We start from the raw sequence: 20,703 nt of genomic DNA, 5'->3' as shown, positions 1-20,703 counted from the left end.
TTTTCTGATATAGGCATTTAGGGCAATAAATTTCCCTCTTAGCACTGCCTTTGCTGCATCCCATAAGTTTTGATATGTTGTGTTTTCATTTTCATTTGCCTCGAGGTATTTACTAATTTCTCTTGCAATTTCTTCTTTGACCCACTCGTTGTTTAAGAGTGTGTTGTTGAGCCTCCAGGTATTTGTGAATTTTCTGGCATTCTGCCTATTATTGATTTCCAACTTCATTCCTTTATGATCCGAGAAAGTGTTGTGTATGATTTCAATCTTTTTAAATTTGTTAAGACTTGCTTTGTGACCCAGCATATGGTCTATCTTTGAGAATGATCCGTGAGCACTTGAGAAAAAGGTGTATCCTGCTGTTGTGGAATGTAATGTCCTATAAATGTCTGTTAAGTCTAGCTCCTTTATAGTAATATTCAGATTCTCTATTTCTTTATTGATCCTCTGTCTAGATGTTCTGTCCATTGATGAGAGTGGGGAATTGAAATCTCCAACTATTATGGTATTTGTGTCTATTTCCCTTTTCAGTGTTTGCAGTGTATTCCTCACGTATTTTGGGGCATTCTGGTTCGGTGCATAAATATTTATGATTGTTATGTCTTCTTGTTTAATTGTTCCTTTTGTTAGTATATAGTGTCCATCTTTATCTCTTTTAACTGTTTTACATTTGAAGTCTAACTTGTTGGATATTAGTATAGCCACTCCTGCTATTTTCTGGTTGTTATTTGCATGAAATATCTTTTCCCAACCTTTCACTTTCAACCTATGTTTATCTTTGGGTCTAAGATGTGTTTCCTGTAGACAGCATATAGAAGGATCCTGTTTTTTAATCCATTCTGCCAATCTATGTCTTTTGATTGGGGAATTCAGTCCATTAACATTTAGTGTTATTACTGTTTGGATAATATTTTCCTCTGCCATTTTGCCTTTTGTATTATATATATCATATCTGACTTTCCTTCTTTCTACACTCTTCTCCATACCTCTCTCTTCTGTCTTTTCGGTTCTGACTCTAGTGCTCCCTTTAGTATTTCTTGCAGAGCTGGTCTCTTGGTCACAAATTCTCTCAGTGACTTTTTGTCTGAGAATGTTTTAATTTTTCCCTCATTTTTGAAGGACAATTTTGCTGGATATAGGAGTCTTGGTTGGCAGTTTTTCTCTTTTAGTAATTTAAATATATCATCCCACTGTCTTCTAGCCTCCATGGTTTCTGCTGAGAAATCTACACATAGTCTTATTGGGTTTCCCTTGTATGTGATGGATTGTTTTTCTCTTGCTGCTTTCAAGATCCTCTCTTTCTCTTTGACCTCTGACATTCTAACTAGTAAGTGTCTTGGAGAACGCCTATTTGGGTCTAATCTCTTTGGGGTGCGCTGCACTTCTTGGATCTGTAATTTTAGGTCTTTCATAAGAGTTGGGAAATTTTCAGTGAAAACTTCTTCCATTAGTTTTTCTCCTCCTTTTCCCTTCTCTTCTCCTTCTGGGACACCCACAACACGTATATTTGTGCGGTTCATATTGTCCTTGAGTTCCCTGATACCCTGTTCAAATTTTTCCATTCTTTTCCCGATAGTTTCTGTTTGTTTTTGGAATTCAGATGTTCCATCCTCCAAATCACTAATTCTATCTTCTGTCTCTTTGAATCTATCATTGTAGGTATCCATTGTTTTTTCTATCTTTTCTACTTTGTCCTTCACTTCCATAAGTTCTGTGATTTGTTTTTTCAGTTTTTCTATTTCTTCTTTGTGTTCAGCCCATGTCTTCTTCATGTCCTCCCTCAATTTATCGATTTCGTTTTTGAAGAGGTTTTCCATTTCTGTTCGTATATTTAGCATTAGTTGTCTCAGCTCCTGTATCTCATTTGAACTATTGGTTTGTTCCTTTGACTGGGCCATATTTTCAATTATTTGAGTGTGATCCGTTATCTTCTGTTGGCATCTGCGCATTTAGATGATTTCCCTGGGTATTGGATCCAAAAGTTTGAAAGATTTTTCTGTGAAATCTCTGGGTTCTGTTTTTCTTATCCTGCCCAGTAGGTGGCGCTCGTGGCACACGTTTGTCTGCGGGTCCCACCAGTAAAAGGTGCTGTGGGACCTTAAACTTTGGAAAACTCTCGCCATCTGGGGGGTTCGCTAGCCGAAGCGGCTTGAGCCGGCCCGGGGTCTGAACGCAGGGAGGGTTGCTGGTCGCCGCAGCCCGGGAAAGAGCCCGTCCGAATTTCCTAGTCGGCCCTGGGCGACAAGCGTGGCGGGAGGGCGCCAGCGGCAGCGGCCCGCCTGAGAGAGTGCACGTTCCTCGGGAGTCACGGGTTTGGAAGGGGCCTCCCCCACCTGTCACCGTTCTCCGCGGCCTGGGGGTTTCCGATCCAATTCTCTCAGTTGGTCCGGAGGGCCACGCGTGGTGTGGGCGCCAGCCACCTTGGTTTCAGGGGACCGCCTCTCCAATTCTCCCAGCTGGCTCGGGAAGGGGGAAGGGAGTAACTCCGGCCGCTTGCCGCCCCGCCTGGTGAAGCCCGCGCGCCTCGGCGATCTCACCCGAGCTGTTTCTCTCAGCCAGCCAGCTGTTCCAGGATGGGTATGCTGTCTTTTTTTATCTCTGTTGTGGCTTTGGGCACTTTCTGTATCATTTCTACTCCCCTAGTAGCTGTCCTGGAGAAGAAACTAAGATCTGCGCGTCTTACTAAGCCGCCATCTTCCAGGAAGTCCTCTATAATTTTTATAATGGTTCTCAGCCTGACTCATTTCAAGAGTTTTATCTTCAAATACACTAATTCTATCTTTGGCAATTTCCAATCTGCCTTAGAAACCTTCCTGGGCATTCTTCATTTCAGTTATTTTGGTCTTCAACTCCAGTATTTCTATTTGTTTTCTTTTTAAAATTTCTATGTGTGTGACCTTTGTTGAAATATAATATACATGCATATAGAAAAGTGCATATATTATAAAAGAAAGATGCAGAATTTTCAAAACTGGAGCACACCTGTGTAATCAGGTTCTTGCTCAAGAAATACATCACCTGTATCCCAGAAGTTTTGTACTTCCCTGCAGTAATTATGCATCCACACAAAGGGATCTGACTTCCTGACTTATAACAGGATTGAAGAGTTTTAGATGTTTTGTACTTTCTATAAATGTGATCACACATGACATGAACTCATTTGGGTGTGGCTTATGTAATTACATACCATGTGTGTGAAATTCATTCAGATTAATATAGTTGTTGTGGGTCAATCTCTTTGCTGTGATGTGTTCCACAGTATGAATAATATTTATTTACTATTCTAATGTTGATAGACATTTCATTATTTCCAGGTTTTCACCATTATGGATAGAATTGCATCAAGTATTCCAGCAAATGCATTTTGAAGCATATGTATCAATTTTTGTGGAGTGGAAATGCTGTCACATTAGTCATGCTCATGTTCAACTTTGGTAGCTTCTGTCAAACATTTGAAATGCTCATTCCCAAATTTAAAGTACCACTAGCAATGGACGAATATTTCAGTTCCTTCCCATTCCCAGGGAATTTAACCTGTCTTATTTCATTTTTTGAATTCAGGTCAGTGTATAATTATATCTCCTAGTGAATTGAATTTGTATTTTCATGATAACCAAGAAGGTTATCAGTATGTACTAAATTTAAAGTGTCTTTAAATGTTTTCCAATTCTCTATGAGGTTATTTGCCTTTTTAAATAGACTTTACTTTTTAGAGTAGTTTTAGGTTTAAAGACAAACTGTGCAGAAAGTACAGAAAGTCTCCATGTTCCCCCTCCTCTCTCCCCACAACAGTTTTCTCTATTATTAACATTTGCGTTAGTGCAGTACGTTTGTTACAATTGGTGAATCATTATTATTACATGTGACAGTTTGAAGATGTTATGTATCCCACAAAAGGCCATGTTCTTTTTTTTAGTAAATGGAAAAGTTATTGAGAAGAACATGTCTAAGAAGACAGTCAGGTGCTCTCACAAAGACAGAGGTGAGGGAGGTGAGAGGTAATAGCTGATGTGTGACCATTTGCTTTTATAGATTAACTTTACTTACCCCCCTTCCTTGTTTTGGGCATTCTCCTCCCCTCACTTCTCTCCAGGGTAGGGCCTGGTGGTATAGAGCACATTTGTGTGGCTCAGTTGGCTCCACGCTTATCGCTGGATGACTCAGGTGGGGGTCATTTGGCTCCAGCTGGATCAGCTGCTTCCAGGTGTTTCCTGGTAAGTGGATTGACAATGTCGAGTGTACAGACCCTCCTCACCTAGTTCAAGGGATCCTTTATTACTATTTTTTTTTACTTGCCTCGCTCCCTGTTATGGCATGCCTCAAATTCCCCCACTAAGAATTCCTACTCCTTAATCGTAATGGTTGTTGAGGGTCAAAAGTTTTTCTGTAGCTGCTTCCTGCTTGTTATAGTGTGCCCGGCATGCCTGATGGGGTATAGAACTTTCTGACTCTCTCATTTAAGTTGAGAGGGGAGAAGGCTTGACAGGTGGTTAGAATGACAGAAAATATTCACATCAGCATTGGTTTGGTGAAAGGCTTTTAGTCTTGAATAAATAAACTTGGTGAGAAGCTTAAAATGCAAATGCTGATTAATAGCAAGAGGAGGACAGAAGTGAGTGGGCCTAGGAGAGTTATTAGTCAAGAGACATGGGTAAAAAGGGAAGGGAATGACCATCCTTCAAGTCTAAGAGTGAATTGTAGCTACAAGGCTTGTAGTTTGAGTACAGGTATGAGGCTCAGAAGGAGATCAATTGATTGAGCTGCAACTTTGTCTGCCATGTTGGTCCAGTTATTCCTTCCAGAGATGTTAGCATTTTTTTAATGGCTGGGGCAATGAATTACATCTATTTCACTGTTGGCAAGATCATAGCATATAATAAATTAAATATTTCTTGGTGGCATTTAATTGAGGTTTTCCTTTCTCTGAAAAAGGCATGCTTTTTATGCAATGTTGTATGAGCATGCAGATCTAGGAAAGCATATTTGGAATTGGTGTAGAAATTTAGCTTTTTCATTTTACCAGCTCGAGAGCTCAGCTGAGGGGAATTCTTTTTTCTTTTTGAGTTAAAGTCCCTGTGGAAGGTCATTGGCTTATCAAATTGGGAACCCTTGTTGCTTAAGATAATAGAAGGAATTCCCCAAGTGGGGAAGCTTAATAGTTTTATGGTTTCTTTGGTTTGAAGGGACATTTCAAATACATATTTATTATTATTTTATTATTTGGCTTGAAATGCTCTGACTTTTTTTTTTTTTGGTTTCACACAGAAGTTAAACAACTAGAATATAAACAATATTATATTTATCTCAATCCTAATAAAATCAACATTATTTACATGTTGCTGTATGGAGTAATGCTTTCAATGCTGGAAAACTTGAATTCTAAGTCTTGGATATTACAAAGATACATAAAGTTTTAGTGACCTAATTGTTAAAGCTCAGGAGTACATGTGATTTCAGTAAGAGCTTACACTTAAAGCTTTTATTTTTATAAGAATTTTAAACCAAATTTACTTTCAGAAATAAAAACATTTGGACAGATATTTTACATTGGGTTCATTAACTACGAACTTCAGAAGTTTGTCTTGTTTTACTTCTACACATTTACCAGTGTTATGGGAATTAACAGGTGGAACATAAATTTTACTCTTGCCTGCTTCTCTTTTTCTAACATTTTTATTGTGAAATACAACATATATACAAAAATGTAATAAATTTCAAAATACATTGTAACAAGTGGTTATGGAAGAGATTCCAGAGTTTGGTATGGGTGATTAGATTTCCACAATTCAAGTTTTTCCTTCTAGTAACTCCAAGACACTGGAGACAAAAAGAAATATCCATATAATGATTCAGCAGTCATACTCATTTGTTATATCCTATACTCTCTATAATAACTCTTCCTTCTCCTTTGATATATCCCCCAGTCTCTAGGGGTTTTTGTGCTAAGCACACTTTAAATTTTAATGTTCGAAAGAGGTATGGATAATATAAGATGGGGGTTAGAAGTAGTTGATATTCTTGGATAGACTGACCTCTCTGCATTTATCTAGCCTAGGGACACATTTGGAGGTTGTAGGTTTATGGGAAGTGTTCTTACTCTGTGAAACTTGTGTAGAATCCCAGATAAAGCACCAGGTGTTCTCTAGGGTTGACAGGTATGGTTTTGGTTGGGGCTTGGCAAATGCAGGTAATTAGCAATATCTAGCTGAAGCTAACATAAAAGTAGACTTCAGAATAACCTCTCAACTCTAAACTCTCTTAACCACTGATACCTTATTTTGTTACATTTCCTTTCCACCTTTTGGCCAGAAAGGTATTGTCAATCCTGTGGAGCCAGGGCCCAGCTCTTCTCTGGCAGTTATGTCCCGCATTGCTCTAGATATCATGCCCCACATAGGGGGCAGGGTGATGACATTATTTGCAGGGTTGGGCTTTTAGAAAGAGAGACCACATCTAAGCCACAAAGAAGCTTTCTGGAAGTAACTGTTAGGCATAACTACAGGTAGAATTAGCTTCTATGCTACAGAAATAGGCTTCATAAGAATGATCCTCAAAATCAAGAGCTTGGCCTACTGAATTGGGTGTCTCTAATGCTTGATATAGAATCAGGTGTTTCCCTAGCAGTAAAGCTTAATAGTTGTATATATTTTTGCCCATCCCTCAAGGGACTTTGGTAATCCTTTTTAATTATCCGGGATGTATCCAGGTATTACATTGAGCTATATAGAATTGACAAGCCCTCATTCCCATTCTGGGGTATATGTGTTTGGACTGTTTAAACAAGCTATCCAGACAGGTTGAATTAGATTATGTCCGACAGAAAATTTATGTTTTGGACAACCTAAACCTCTTTTCCTTTAGCCTCGTACAGTTGATATGAAACCTACTCATACAAATAAGTATGACCAACAAAGTCATCCTTACACCTCTTTTATGATTTACCTTAGTCCCAACCTGATCAGCTTTGTATTTATCTGTGATTGAAGCCTGATCACTGTTTTTATTTCTTTAACAGTTGTATGTGGAACTGCTGACTTTAAAAGCTGCAGAACTCCAAATATGAGAGATATCAGGTTATAGATATCTAGCACAACATCTCAAAATCCAGAAATAAGATTTACATCTCTGGACTAGATGTGACTGCTATAAGAGCTTACAACATAGGCACCAATTATCTTATAATTATTTTCTAAAAGAGACCATGCAATATTTGTTCTTTTGATTCTGGCTTATTTTTATCACATAATGTCCCCAACATTCATTAACATCGTTTCATGTCTCATTACTTCATTCTTTTCTGTAGCCACACAATATTCCATCATATGTATGCATTACAGTTTGCCATTCTGCTTCTCAGTCAATATAAACCTCAGCCACCTCCTTCCATTGGGCATCATGCATAATGCCCCAAATCCACAATCCTCAACATACATTATCCTCACTTACTTGTACAATCATCAACACTCTCAGTATTAGACAATTTTCATTGCTCCAAAGAAAGAAAATAACTGATAAACACACCGTCATGAAAGAAAATCAAAACCTACCCTTAACTCTTGTCCTTGTCCATGAATGACTACCCCTGGTATTGCTGTGGTATGGTTGATGACTCCTTGTTAAATATACACCATAGCAGTCAATAGTAGTTTTTCCCCTATATCCTGATAATATTGGCTGTTTTTACAAGATTCATATCTTTAAAGTAGTTCATGGAACAACATATTCGTATTTGTAATGTTAATTGTTATGATACATGGCTCTATACAGCCCCTTTCAATCATGTTCATCTTCAATATGGCAATATTACTTATAGATCCACTAATGATCTGCCTTCACAGCTGTGCATTCTCTTACATTTATTTTCAACCACATTAGTTAACCATTCACATATCTCTAGCTTCTTTGTATATATAGGTTCCCTATATTATAAGCCTCTGAATTCACCATTACCTACGTCATAGTAGGGGAATCACGCAGTATGTTTTCTTTTGTGTCTGGCTTATTTCACCTAGGATTATGTCCTCAAGGATTGTCCATGTTGTCATATGCTTCAGGACCTCAATTCATTTTACTGCTGCATAATTGTATTTTGTCTATTCTCTGATCTGTTGCTGGGCCCTTGGATTGTTTTCATCTTTTGGCAATTGTGAATAATGTTGTTATGAACATCAGTGTGAAAATGACTCTTTTTGTCAGTGCTTTCAGCTCTTCTGGGTATACACCGAGTGGTGGTATTGCCACTTGATATTTAATTTTCTAAAGAAACACCAAACTGTTTTCCACAATGGCTGTACCATTATATATTCCCACCAGCAGTACATAAGTGTTCCAATTTCTCCACATCCTCTCCAACATTGGCAATTTCCTGTTTGTTTAATAGCATCATTCTTAAAGGTTTGAGGTACTATTTCATTGCTGCCTTGATATGCATTTCCATTATAGTTAATGAAAATGAGCATCTCATCATGTGCTTTTTAGCCATTTGCATTTGTTCTTTGGAAAAATGTCCACTCATATCTATAGCCCATTTTTTTATTGGGTGGGTTTTTCTTTTGAGTTTAATTGTATGATTACTACATATATATAGGCAATCAAAACTTTATTCAGTACATGATTTCCAAATATTTTTTCCCATTGAGTTGGCTGCATGTTCACCTATTTGACAATGTTTTTTGAGGTGTAGAAGCTTTTAAATTTGATGAGTATTCATTTATCTATTTTGTTTTTCACTACTTGTGCTTTGGGTGTACAGTTTAGGAAGCTACTTCCTATTAATAAATCTTAAAGATGATTCCCTATATATTTTTCTAGGCTTTCTTGTACTGGCTCTTATTTAGGGACTTGACCCACTTTGAGTTAATTTTTGTATAGAGTGTAAGATAAGGGTCTGCTTTCATGCTATTGGGTATTAATATCCAATTCTTCCATACCTATTTATTGAAAAGATTATGCTTTCCCAGTTCAGTGGATTTGGGGACCTTGTCAAAGACCAAGATTTGGTTGTCTATCTCTGCATTCTTGAATCAATTCCATTGGTCATTATTTCTATCGTTGTGTCTATACCATGTTGTTTTGACCAATGTGGCTTTGTAATAAGCCTTAAATTAGGAGGTGTTAGTCCTCCTACTTGGTTCTTCATTTTAAGTACTTTTTAGCTATTCAAGGTCTCTTTCCTTTCCAAATGAATTTGTAAACTAGGTTTTCCAAGTATTCAAAGCAGATTGTTGACATTTTGATTGGTATCCCATTGAATCTGTACATCAATTTTGGTAAAATTGACATCTTAACTCCACCTACCTTCTTATTCATGAGCATGGAATGTCTTTCTTCCTATTTACATCTTCTTTAATTTATTTTAGCAGTAATATGTAGTCTTGATCTGCATTTCTCTGATAGCTAATAAAAATGCACATTTCTTCATGTGGTTTAAAATAGTATTTGCACTGACACATCTATGCACACATGTGCTGTATACATGGTGTACAATCAATGGTTCACAATATCATCACATAGTGGTATATTCATCACCATGATCATTTTTAGAACATTTGCATCACTCCAAAAAAAGAAATAAAAAGAAAAAATCATACGTACCATACCCCTTCCCTATCATTTGTCACAAGTATTTCCATCTACCCAATTTATTTTACCCTTTATACTCTTATTATTCATTTATTTTTCATCCCTGTTTTGTACTCATCTGTCCATACCCTGGATAAAAGAAGCATCAGAATAAGGTTTTCACAATCACACAGTCACATTATAAAAGATATGCCTTTGTATAATCGTTTTCAAAAATCAAGACTACTAGAACACAGCTCAACAGTTTCAAGTACTTCACTCCAGCTACTCCAACACAGCATAAACTAAAATGTGGTATCTATATAATGAATAAGAATCACCTCTCAATTCTGTTTGAAATCTCTCCACCACTGAAAGATTATTTTGCCTCATTTCTGTCTTCCCCCTTTGGGTCAAGAAGGCTTTCTCAATCCCTTGATGCTAGGTCCCTGCTCATCCTGTGAGTTCTGTCTGATATTGCCAGGGAGATTTACACCCATGGGAGTCATGTCCTATGTAGAGGGGAGGGCAGTGAGTTCAATTGCTGAGTTGGCTTAGAGAGAAGGTCCACATTTGAACTACAAAATAGGTTATAAGGGGATGACTCAGGCATTATTTTAAGTAGGCTTAGCATTTCCTTTGCATGAATAAGTTTTCATAAGGGTGAATCCCAAGATCTTGGGCTTGGCTTATTGATTTGGTTGCCCCCACTGCTTGCAAGAATAACAGAAATTCTCCAAACGGGAAGGTTGAATATTTACTCCTTTCTCCCCAGCCCCCTAAGATGACCTTGCAAATATGTCTTTATTCACTGCCCAAATTATTCTGGGATATATCAGGGCATCAAAATAACCTGGAAAAACCAACAAGATCTGATGCCTTATTCAAGACTCCATGTTCTTATGGTGTTCAACTAAACTGACCATACAAGTTAAATTAGGTAATGCATGGCACAAAATATAAATTTTGCACCAAATAAACCTGCCTACCCTTGGTCTTACACAGTAGAAGTTTTAAAATATGTATGATACCATCCTTTACCCTGTATTCTTATTTATGTTAGTCCTATCCAGATCAGCTTCACTAATATCTCTATTTGAAGCCTGACTACTTTTTAAACTTTTTAAACAGTTATAGGAACTATTGACTTTCATAGTTTCAGAGCTCTAACTCTGAGTCTCAGGTGTTACATAAATACCCGAAGTTTCTGGGAAGGACCAGGTTATATACAAACTGCTCAGTATCTCAGAATTTAGAATTAACAGTTATAACTCCTGAATATATGTGCCTGCTGTAAGAACTTAAAATGTAGGACCCTTTACAATAGGCCCCAACCTGATAACCCATGCTATCAACTTCAATTCATTAGAGTTTTTATATTATAGTTAGTCCATATGACTGAGGCATGATAATATTTGTATTTTTGTTCCTGGCATTTAATTCAACATACAGTTCTTAAAGTTCATACACCTAGTTGCATGCCTCACAACTTCATTCCTTCCTGTGAACACTCAGTAGTCCATTGTATGCACTTACCATTGTTCCGCCTTTCATTCCCCTGTCATTGTACACTTAGACCACTTCTATGCATTGTGAATCATAAACACTGCCACCATAAACATCAGTGCATAAAGTTCCATTCATGTCCCCACACTCAGTTCCTCCAGGTAAATACTGTCAATGGGGATTCAGGATCATATGGCAACTCCTCCACTCCCCTCCTGTGAAACCAAAACACTGCCCTACAAGGGGATGAACCTCTCAGTTTCCCTAACAAGTGAATAGGTATATCTGTTTTCTGCATTTTCTCTAGCACTATTTTTTCCCTGTTAATTGTTAACCAGTTTTATTCACACATCGTGCAATCCAACCTAAGTGTATAGACATGCCTTCACCACCATAATTTATATATAGTCATTTGCTTTTCTTTCACAAAGAATACATACCTTCCCCATGCCCCCACCAGTTGACACTGAGTTTTGTTACCTTCAGTAAAAGCGTATTACAATGTTACTGTTGACTATAGATTCTAGCTTGCATTGATAAAATTTTTCCCATATACCATCCATTTTCAATACCCTGTAATGTTGACATTCATTTCTCCTCTCTCATGAAAATATGTTTTTATATTTATACATTTAATCACCATCATTGTCCACTCTAGGTGTTCCTAAATTATATTTTCTCAGTCTTTACCCTCTAACTTTCCTTCTGGTTTCATACATGCCCCCAGCCCTTCTCCTTCAATCAAATTCACATTCAGTTTCATTCAGTATGCCTATATTATTGTCCTACAATAAGGCAGTATTGGGCTATCCATTACTGAAATTTTGTAATCAGTGATGTTGTACAATCTGCATTCTTTCAGCACCAACTTCCCAATATCTACCTTATTTCTATCTCCTGGTAACCTGCATTCTTAACTTCAATTCTCAATGTACACTCATTAATCTTAGATCTAATTAGTGGGAACATGCAGTATTTGTCTTTTTGTTTCTTGATAATTTCACTTAGCATAATATCCTCAGCTTTAGCAATGTTGTTATATGACTCATGAATTTATTCTATCCTACAGTTGTGTAATATTCATATTCATATCAATGTATCAAATGTATATACCACAGCTTGTTTATCCGTTCTTCTTGTGATGAACATTCAAGTCAATGTTGATTATTCATGTTTTTCTAGGAAATTGTCCATTTAATCTATTTTGTCTAGTTTATTAGCATATAGGACTGCTTATGGTATCCTCATAGTACCTCCTTTATTTCTGTGGAATCAGTGGTTACGTATCCTCTTTCACTTCGAATTTTGTTTATTTGCGTCATCTCTCTCTCTCTCTTTTTATTTTTCACCAACCCAGCTAATGGTTCATTGATTTTGTTGATTTTCTCAAAGAACCAACTTCTTGTTTTTGTTGATTTTCTCAATGGTTTTCATGATCTCAATTTTATTAATTTCTGATGTAATCTTTGTTATTTCTTTACTTTGCTTGCTTTGGGGTTAGTTTGCTGTCCTTTCTCTAGTTGTTTTGAGGGAACAATTAATTCCTTGATTTTTACCCTTTCTTCTTTCTTAAAATAGGCATTTAAGGCAATAAATTTCCTTCTTAGCACTGCCTTTGCTGCATCCTATAAGTTTTTATATATTTCATTTTCATTTTCCTTTGCCTCAATATATTTACTGATTTCTCTTGCAATTTCTTCCTTGACCCACTGATTATTTAACAGTGCATTGTTTAACCTCCATATGTTTGTGACTTTTCTGGCCCTCTATTATTGATTTCCAATTTCATTCTATTATGATCCAAGAAAGTGTTTCCTATGATTTCAAACTTTTAAAATTTATTGAGACTTGCTTTGTGGCCCAGCATATGGTCTATCTTTGAGAGTTATTCATGAGCACTTGAGAAAAATGTGTACCCTGTTGTTGTGGGGTGTAATTATCTGTAGATGTCTTCTAAGTTTAGTTCATTAATTGTATTATTCAAATTCTGTTTCTTTAATTATCCCCTGTGTAAATACTGTATCCATTGATGAGAGTGGGGAATTGAAGTCTCCAACTATTATGGTAGAGGTGTCTATTTCTCCCCTCAGTGTTGTCAGTTTTTGCTTCACGTACTTTGGAGCACTCTTGCAGGTTGCATAAGTATTTGTGATCGTTATGTTTTCTCATTGAATTTTTACTTTTATTAATACATGGTGTCCTTCTTTTTCTCTTTTAATTGTTTTACATTTGAAGACAAATTTCATGGCTATTAGTATAGGTACTTCTGCTCTTTTCTGATTAATGTTTGCATGAAATATCTTTAACAAAACTTTTAAATTCAAACTATTTTTGTCCTTGGGTCCAAAATGAGTCCTCAGCATATAGATAGGTCATGTTTTTAATCCATTCTGCCAATTGTTGTATTTTGATTTGGGAGTTTAATCCATTAACTTTTTTTTTTTTTTTTGCATGGGCAGGCACCAGGAATCGAACCTGGGTCTCCAGCATGGCAGGCAAGAACTCTGTTGAGCCACCATGGCCTGGCCCTCATTAACTTTTAATGTTATTACTGTAAAGGCAGTACTTTCTTCTATCATTTTGTCTTTTGCATTTTACATATCATTTTTTTCAATTTTTACTTTTACTGATAGTCTTCATTTCTACACTATTCTCTAGACCTCTCTCCTGCCTTTTCCACTCTGCCTGTAGTGCTCCCTTTAGTGTTTCTTACAGAGCTTCTCTCTTTGTCACAAATTCTCTTAGTGATTGTGTGTCTGAAAACATTTTAATCTTCTCTCATTTTTGAAGAACAATTTTGCTGGATACAGATTCTTGGTTGCTAGTTTTTTCTCTTTTAGAATCCCAAATATATCATAACACTGACTTCTTTAGCCTCCATAGTTTGTGCTTGGGAATCCTTTCCCTTCCTTGTATGTGATGGATTGTTCTTCCCTTGCTGCTTTCAAAATTATCTCTATGTCTTTTGACATTTGACAATCTGATTAGTAAATGTCATGGTTTATAATTCTTTTGGGGATTTTTTTGGATTTTCGACATATAGTATCATGTCATCTACAAGCATATGATATGAAGTGTATGTTTGTTTGGATCTATTCTGTTTGCAGTATGCTGCCCTTATTGGAACTGTAATTTTATGTCTTTCAAAAGACATAAGAAGTTTTCAGTGATTAGTTCCTGCCTTAGTCTTTCTCCACAATTTTCCTTCCTTTCCCCTTTTGGGACACCCACTACAACTATATTCGTATGCTCCATGTTGTTATTCAATTCCTTGTGGACCTGCTCATATATTTCTGTGTTTTCCTATATTTTATTCTGTGTCAGATTTCAGATGTCCATTTCTCCAGTTCACTAATCCATTCTTCTGCCTCTTCCATTCCATTGTTGTAGGTTTCTGGGTTTTTTCATCTCTTATATTGTGCTTTTCATTCCTGTAAGTTCTGTGATTTGTTTTTTCATACTTTTGAGTTCTTCTTTTTGTTCACCCAATGTCTTCTTTATGTCTTCCCTCAACTTATTGATTTGACTTTTGATGAGATCTTTGAATGTCTCTTTGAACATCCTGAATGAGTGGTTTCAACTCCTGTATCTCATTTGAACTATTGGTTTATTCTTTGACTAGGCCTATATTCAATTTTCCTAGTATGACCCATTAATTTTTTGCTGGTGTCTATACATCTGCTTTCCTTAATTAAATTATTCTGGAGTTTGTTTTCACTTTTTTACCTAGAATTTTCTTTCAGGATGGCTTTGTTCTTTATCTGTTCTTTGACATTCAGTTCAACTCATTCTAGTGCTTTAGCAAGGGTTCTCTTTAACTGGTCAGAATTTTTCATTTCTTGTTTTTCTTTCCCTTCCCCTATGGAGAAATTGTTTTTGAGGAGGGTCTCATCAGATATCATCGACTCCAGTCAGATTTTGCCAGACCAGACACACCCATATCTCAGGAGGAAAGAGTAACTAGTAGCAAACAGTTTTCTCTGAGGTTGAGACCCAGCAGGCTGTCAGACTTTTGGATGAAGCCTCTAGACTCTGTGCTTTTCCTATCATGCCAGCGTGTGGCACTTGTCTGCCCATGGCTTCCCACCAACTGAAAGTGATATGGTATGTGTAATTTCAGCAGACTCTCCCTGCTAGCTGTGTGGTTGAGGCAGAGGTCAGGTGGTAGGATGGATTTGATTGCATCAATTTTCCAGTTCCTGGGGCCTGAATTCTCTGAAGGAGTGATTCTACCTGAGCTGGGCCCTGTCTTTCCCTAGGGGAAGATACACTGTTTAGGCAATTAACTTCTTTCATCTGACTAGTTACTTTGTCTCTTTGGCAAACTTAATTCTGCCCTTGCCTGGGACAATACTGAAGCCTGAGTGCTTCTATTTCTATCCAGTGAGCTGTTAAGGAGTAGAAAAAAGCAAAGAAAAGCCTTTTCAGAGCCAGATCAATGGCCCTTTGATTTGTCAGTTAAGAAGTTATGTTGGTATGTGGCTCCATGTATCTCCAGGCTCTATGCGCCCCCTTTTCTTCACATCCAGCCCTTTCCCAGTATTTGATTTCTTCAACTGAAAAAGTCTCTTTTTTTCCCATCAGTCCTGCACCTTCTCTGCTGGGGCAAAATCTCCTAGTACCTTTAGTGCTTATTCCAGGTTTGTCTGTGCTGGGGGCCTATTTTTCATAGTCAGAATTTGTTAATCAATTCCACATTTTGAGCTTGACTGAACTAAGCCCTTGTGTCTGGTAAAGTCTATTTCCTTCCCCCTCATGGAACCAGACTGCCATGCCTCTGAGAGAGGGGTACTGTTCTCTGTGGCTTGGGGGATTTGCAGTGCTGTGTGGGGTCTTAGCCATTCCGCATGATCCAGCCTGTTGTACGCTGTGTGTCTGATCACTGGTGTTCCCCCAGCAGTTGTTCTAAAATTCCTGGCTACTTACTAGCTGCTCTGGAGGATGAACTAAATTCCGCACCTCACTATTCTGCCATCTTGACCCACCTCTCTTCATGTGCTTTTGAGCAATCTGTAGTTGTTCCTCAGAGAAATGTCTATTCACATCTTTAGCTCATTTTATATTTGAGTTGTCTTATTTTTTCTTGTTTGGTTGTATGATTTCTTTATGTATACAGGATATCAAACCTTTACGTGACATGTGATGCCCAAATATTTTCTCCCATTGAGTTGGGTGCCTCTGCAAGTTTTCATAAAGACCTTTGAGACCAAAAAGCATTTGATTTTTTTTTTTTTTTTTTACTTGGGCAGGCATCAGGAATTGAACCTGGGTCTCTGGCATGGCAGGCGAGAACTCTGCTTGCTCAGCCACTGTGGCCCACCCAACATTTGATTTTGAAGCATCTCCATTTATTTATTTATTTTTCTTTTGTTTCTTGTGCTCTGGGTACAAAGTTTAGGAAGCTTCCTCATATTACTGTGAGGTTATTTCCCTACGTTTTCTTCTAATACTTTTATGGTACTGGTTCTTATATTTAGCTGTTTGATCCATTTTGAGTTAATTTTTGTAAGTTAAGGGTCTTCTTTCATTCTTTTGGCTGTTGATATCCAGGTCTCCTGTGCCCATTTATTGAAAAGACTATTTTGTCCCAGTTCTAGTGGATTTGGGGGTCTTGTGAAAGATCAATTGAAAATAGATTTGGTGGTCTAATCTTGTGCTCTCAATTCAATTCTATTTATCAATACTTAAATCTTTGTGACAGTTCCATGCTGTTTTGTCCACTGTGGCTTTATAATAAGCTTTGAAATCAGGAAATGTTAAACCTCTCACTTTGTTCCTCATTTTTAAGATTTTTAAGCTATTCAGGATCTCTTTCTCTTCCAGGTGTATTTTGTAACTAGCTTTTCCAAGTCTTCAAAGTCAGTTGGGATTTTGATGGTACTGTGTTGAATCTGTAGATAATTTGTATAGAATTGACATCTTAACTACATTTAAGCTTTCTAATCATGAGCATGCAATATCTTTCCATCTATATAGATCTTTGATTTAGCAATATTTGGTTTTCTGTGTACAGGCCCTTTACATCCCTAGTTAAATTCATTTCTAGATACTTGATTTTTTTAGCTTCTTTTTTTTTAGTTGCTATTTTGTATGGATTTTTTTCTTTAATTGACCTTCAGTTTCATCATTGCTTGTGTATAGAAGCATTTTTGAATTTTACACATTAATTTTATATCTTGTGTCTTTGTTGAATTTATTTATTAGCTCAAGTAACTTTGTTGTAGATTTCTTAGGATTTTCCAAATTTGTTATCATGTCATCTGCAAATAATGAAAGTTTAATTCTTACTTTCCAATTTAGATGCATTCATTTCTTTTTCCTGCCTAATTGCTCTAGTGAGAACTTCTAGTAAATTGGAGAATAGTAGTGGTAACAGAGGGCATCCTTACCTTGGTATCAATCTTAGGGATAGGTTTTCAGTATCTCTCCATTTAGCATGATGTTATATGTTTTCATATATGCCCTTTATCATGGTGAGGAATTTAACCTTGGTTCCTACATTTTGAAATGCTTTTATCATAAATGGATATTGAATTTTGTTGAATGCTTTTTCAGCATCAATTAAGATGATCATGCAATTTTTCCCTTTTGAATTGCTAATGCACTGTATTACATTAATTTATTTCCTTGTGTTGAACTAACCTTGAATTCCTGATATAAACCCTACTTAGTCATTGTGTATAATTCTTTTAATATAACATTGGATTTGATTTGTTAGTATCTTGTTGAAAATTTTTTCTTCTATGTTCATTAAGGATTTTGGCCTATAGTTTTCCTTTCTTATAGCATTTTTACCCAGTTTTTGGTATTAGAGTCATTTTACTTCATAAAATGAGTTAGGTAGTGTTCTTTTTCCCTCACCTTTTCGGAAGAATTTGAGTAGAATTGGTGCTAGTTCTCTTTTGAATGTTTGATAAAATTCCTCTGTGAAACCATCTGACCCTGGGATTTTTTTTTGTGGGCAGATTTTGATGACTAATTGAATCTCTTTACTTGTGGTTGGTTTCTTGAGATGTTTTACTTCCTCTTGTGCCAGTGAAGCTTTTTCATTTGTTTCTAGGAATTTGCTCATTTAATCTAAGTTTCTAGTTTGTTGACATATGATTGTTCATGGTATAGTTTTATGATTTTTTATTTATTTATTTCTTCAGGTACCATGGCAATGACCTCCTCTCATATCCAATTTTGTTTATTTACACCTTTTCTTTCTTTTTCTTTGTCAACCTGGCTAATGATCCATTGATTTTACTGATTTTCTGAAAGAATCAACTTTTGGTTTTATTGATTCTCTCTAGTGTTCTTTTGTTCTCCCATTGATTTAACTCTGCTTTAATATTTGTTATTTCTCTTCTTCTATTTGCTTTGTGGTTAATTTGTGCTCTTTCTCAAGTTTTTCCAGGTGAGCATTTAAACCCTTGATTTTTCTCCTTCTCATTTTTCAATGTGGGCATTGAGGACAATGAATTTCCCTCTCAGCACTGCCTGGCTGTATCCCATGAGTTCTGGTATGTTGTGTTCTCATTTTAATTCATCTTTTTTCCTCCTCTCCCCATCAATTGCTTACCCCTATTATTGCGATGGTACTTTTGATGTCTTTCTGTTAAATATATACCATGGCATGCAATAGTAGTTTTCCTCTTATACCCATCTATTATTGACTCTTTGTGTAAGATTCATACCTTTGAATTAGTTCATGTAAGAACTCATTTATAGGTCACCATCATGCCTCACCTTGCCAAACATCATGTTCTTCAGCAGCAGCTTTCACCCTGACCTGTTCCAATGCATGGCTGACTGACTAGTTCTGGAGTTGGGCAAGGTGGTCACCAATATCAGCAACCAGGAGACTAGTGTGGAGATTGGCAAAAGTATGAGAGGTGAGGAGGTATACATAATTCAGAGCAGCTGTGGAGAGATAAGAACCAACTTAATGAAACTCCTCATCATGATCAGTGCCTGCAAAATTGCCTCATGGTCTAGGATGACTGCCATCATCCCATGATTTCCCTATGCCCAGCAAGACAAAAAAGACAAGCACTATGCTACAAATTCTGCAAAACTTGTGGCAAATATATGTTCAGTCACCGGGATGGATAACATCATCACCATGGACCTGCACACCTCTCAGACACAGGGTTTCTTTGATATTCCTGTGGATAACTTATATAAGAAGACTGGTTTTTTAGTTGATTTGGGAAAAATTTCTGAGTGGTTGAACTGCATCATCATTTCACCCAATGCATAGAGAGCCAAAAGGGTCACATCTTGCAGACAGGTTGAATGTGGAATTTGCTTTGATTAACAAAGAGAGGAAGAAGGCAAATGAAGAAGGATGGTGCTGGTGGGGGTGTGAAGGACCATGTGGCTATCCTCGAGGATGATATGGCCAGCATTTGTAGCCCCATCTGCCATGTCTCCAAAAGCTACTTTCAGATGGAGCCAGAAAAGTTTATGCTATCTTTATCCACAGGATCTTCTCAGGGCTCATTTATTCTAGAATAAACATGCTGACTTTGAGGCTATCATCATTACAAACACAATTCCACAAGGGGGCAAAATGAAACACTGCTCCGAAATTCAGGTTATTGCTATCTCAATGATCTTGGCAGAAGCACTCTGGAGAACACAAAATGTTGAATCTATGTTTTCCCTGTTTAGCCATGTTTTACTAGAAGTCCAAAAGATGAAGCAGCAAATAAGCCTGCTCTTGGTCACTGTTTTTTTTTTTTTTAATTTTAGGACTGAACTGTGCTAAAAATACTCAGTTCTTTGTGTATTCTGTGATTTATATTTCCCTACCCTTTTAAAGTTTGGGACCATTTATTTCCAGGATATTTTTTTGAGTGTGGGAAAGAGTATTTATTTAATTTTTAAATGAACTCTCTTAAATGAGATATGTTTTTGCTCTCTTTTCTGAAAAAAATATTTTTATTGACAAATTTTCACACACATACAGTCCATATATGGTGTGCAATCATTGATTCACAATACCCTCCCTTTTGAAGAACAATTTGGCTAGGAACAGAATTCTTGGCTGGAAGTCTTTCTCTTTCAGGACCTTAAATATATCAACAACTGCTTCCTCAACTGTGTGGTGCCTTTTGAGTAGTCTGAACTCAGTCTCATGTGGTTTCCCTTGTATATAGCAGATCATTTTTCTCTTGCTGCTTTTGGTACTTTCTACTTCTCTTCAATGCTTGATAGACTGATTTGTATGTGTCTTGGAGGAAATCTATGTGGATTTATTCTATTTGGGGTTCATTGGAACTCTTTGATTTGCATATTTATTTATTTTGTAAGAGATGGGAAGTTTTCTCCCATTATATCCTCAACTAATCGTCCTAGCCGAACTCTTCTTTTTTCTTCTGGGACACTGATGATTCTTATGTTTGTACACTGATGATTTCTATATTTGTGGATTTTGTTTTGTCCATTCTTTCCCTGAGATACAATTTAAATATTTCTATCTTTTTTGCCATTTCCTCTTTTGTGTGTTAAAAATCATTTGTCTGGTCCTCTAGTTCGCTTATTCTTTCTTCTGCCTCTTCAAATCGGCTGTTGTGTCTCTAGCGTATATTTAATTTAGTCTATAGCATCTTTAATCAATGTGATATCTGCTAGTTTTCTACTTATTAT

At 36.8% G+C, this 20,703-nt stretch overlaps 1 pseudogene; it reads left to right on the top strand.

The window, feature by feature from the left end:
- The first annotated feature begins 4,155 nt into the window (after nucleotides 1–4,155).
- On the top strand, nucleotides 4,156–19,822 carry LOC143671774 (ribose-phosphate pyrophosphokinase 2 pseudogene; annotated as a pseudogene).
- The last annotated feature ends 881 nt before the right edge of the window (nucleotides 19,823–20,703 follow it).

Source organism: Tamandua tetradactyla, chromosome X, assembly GCF_023851605.1.
Source record: "Tamandua tetradactyla isolate mTamTet1 chromosome X, mTamTet1.pri, whole genome shotgun sequence".
NCBI lineage: Eukaryota > Metazoa > Chordata > Mammalia > Pilosa > Myrmecophagidae > Tamandua > Tamandua tetradactyla.
Note: the sequence above shows the minus strand (reverse complement) of the source record. Positions and strands in the feature narration are given on the sequence as shown.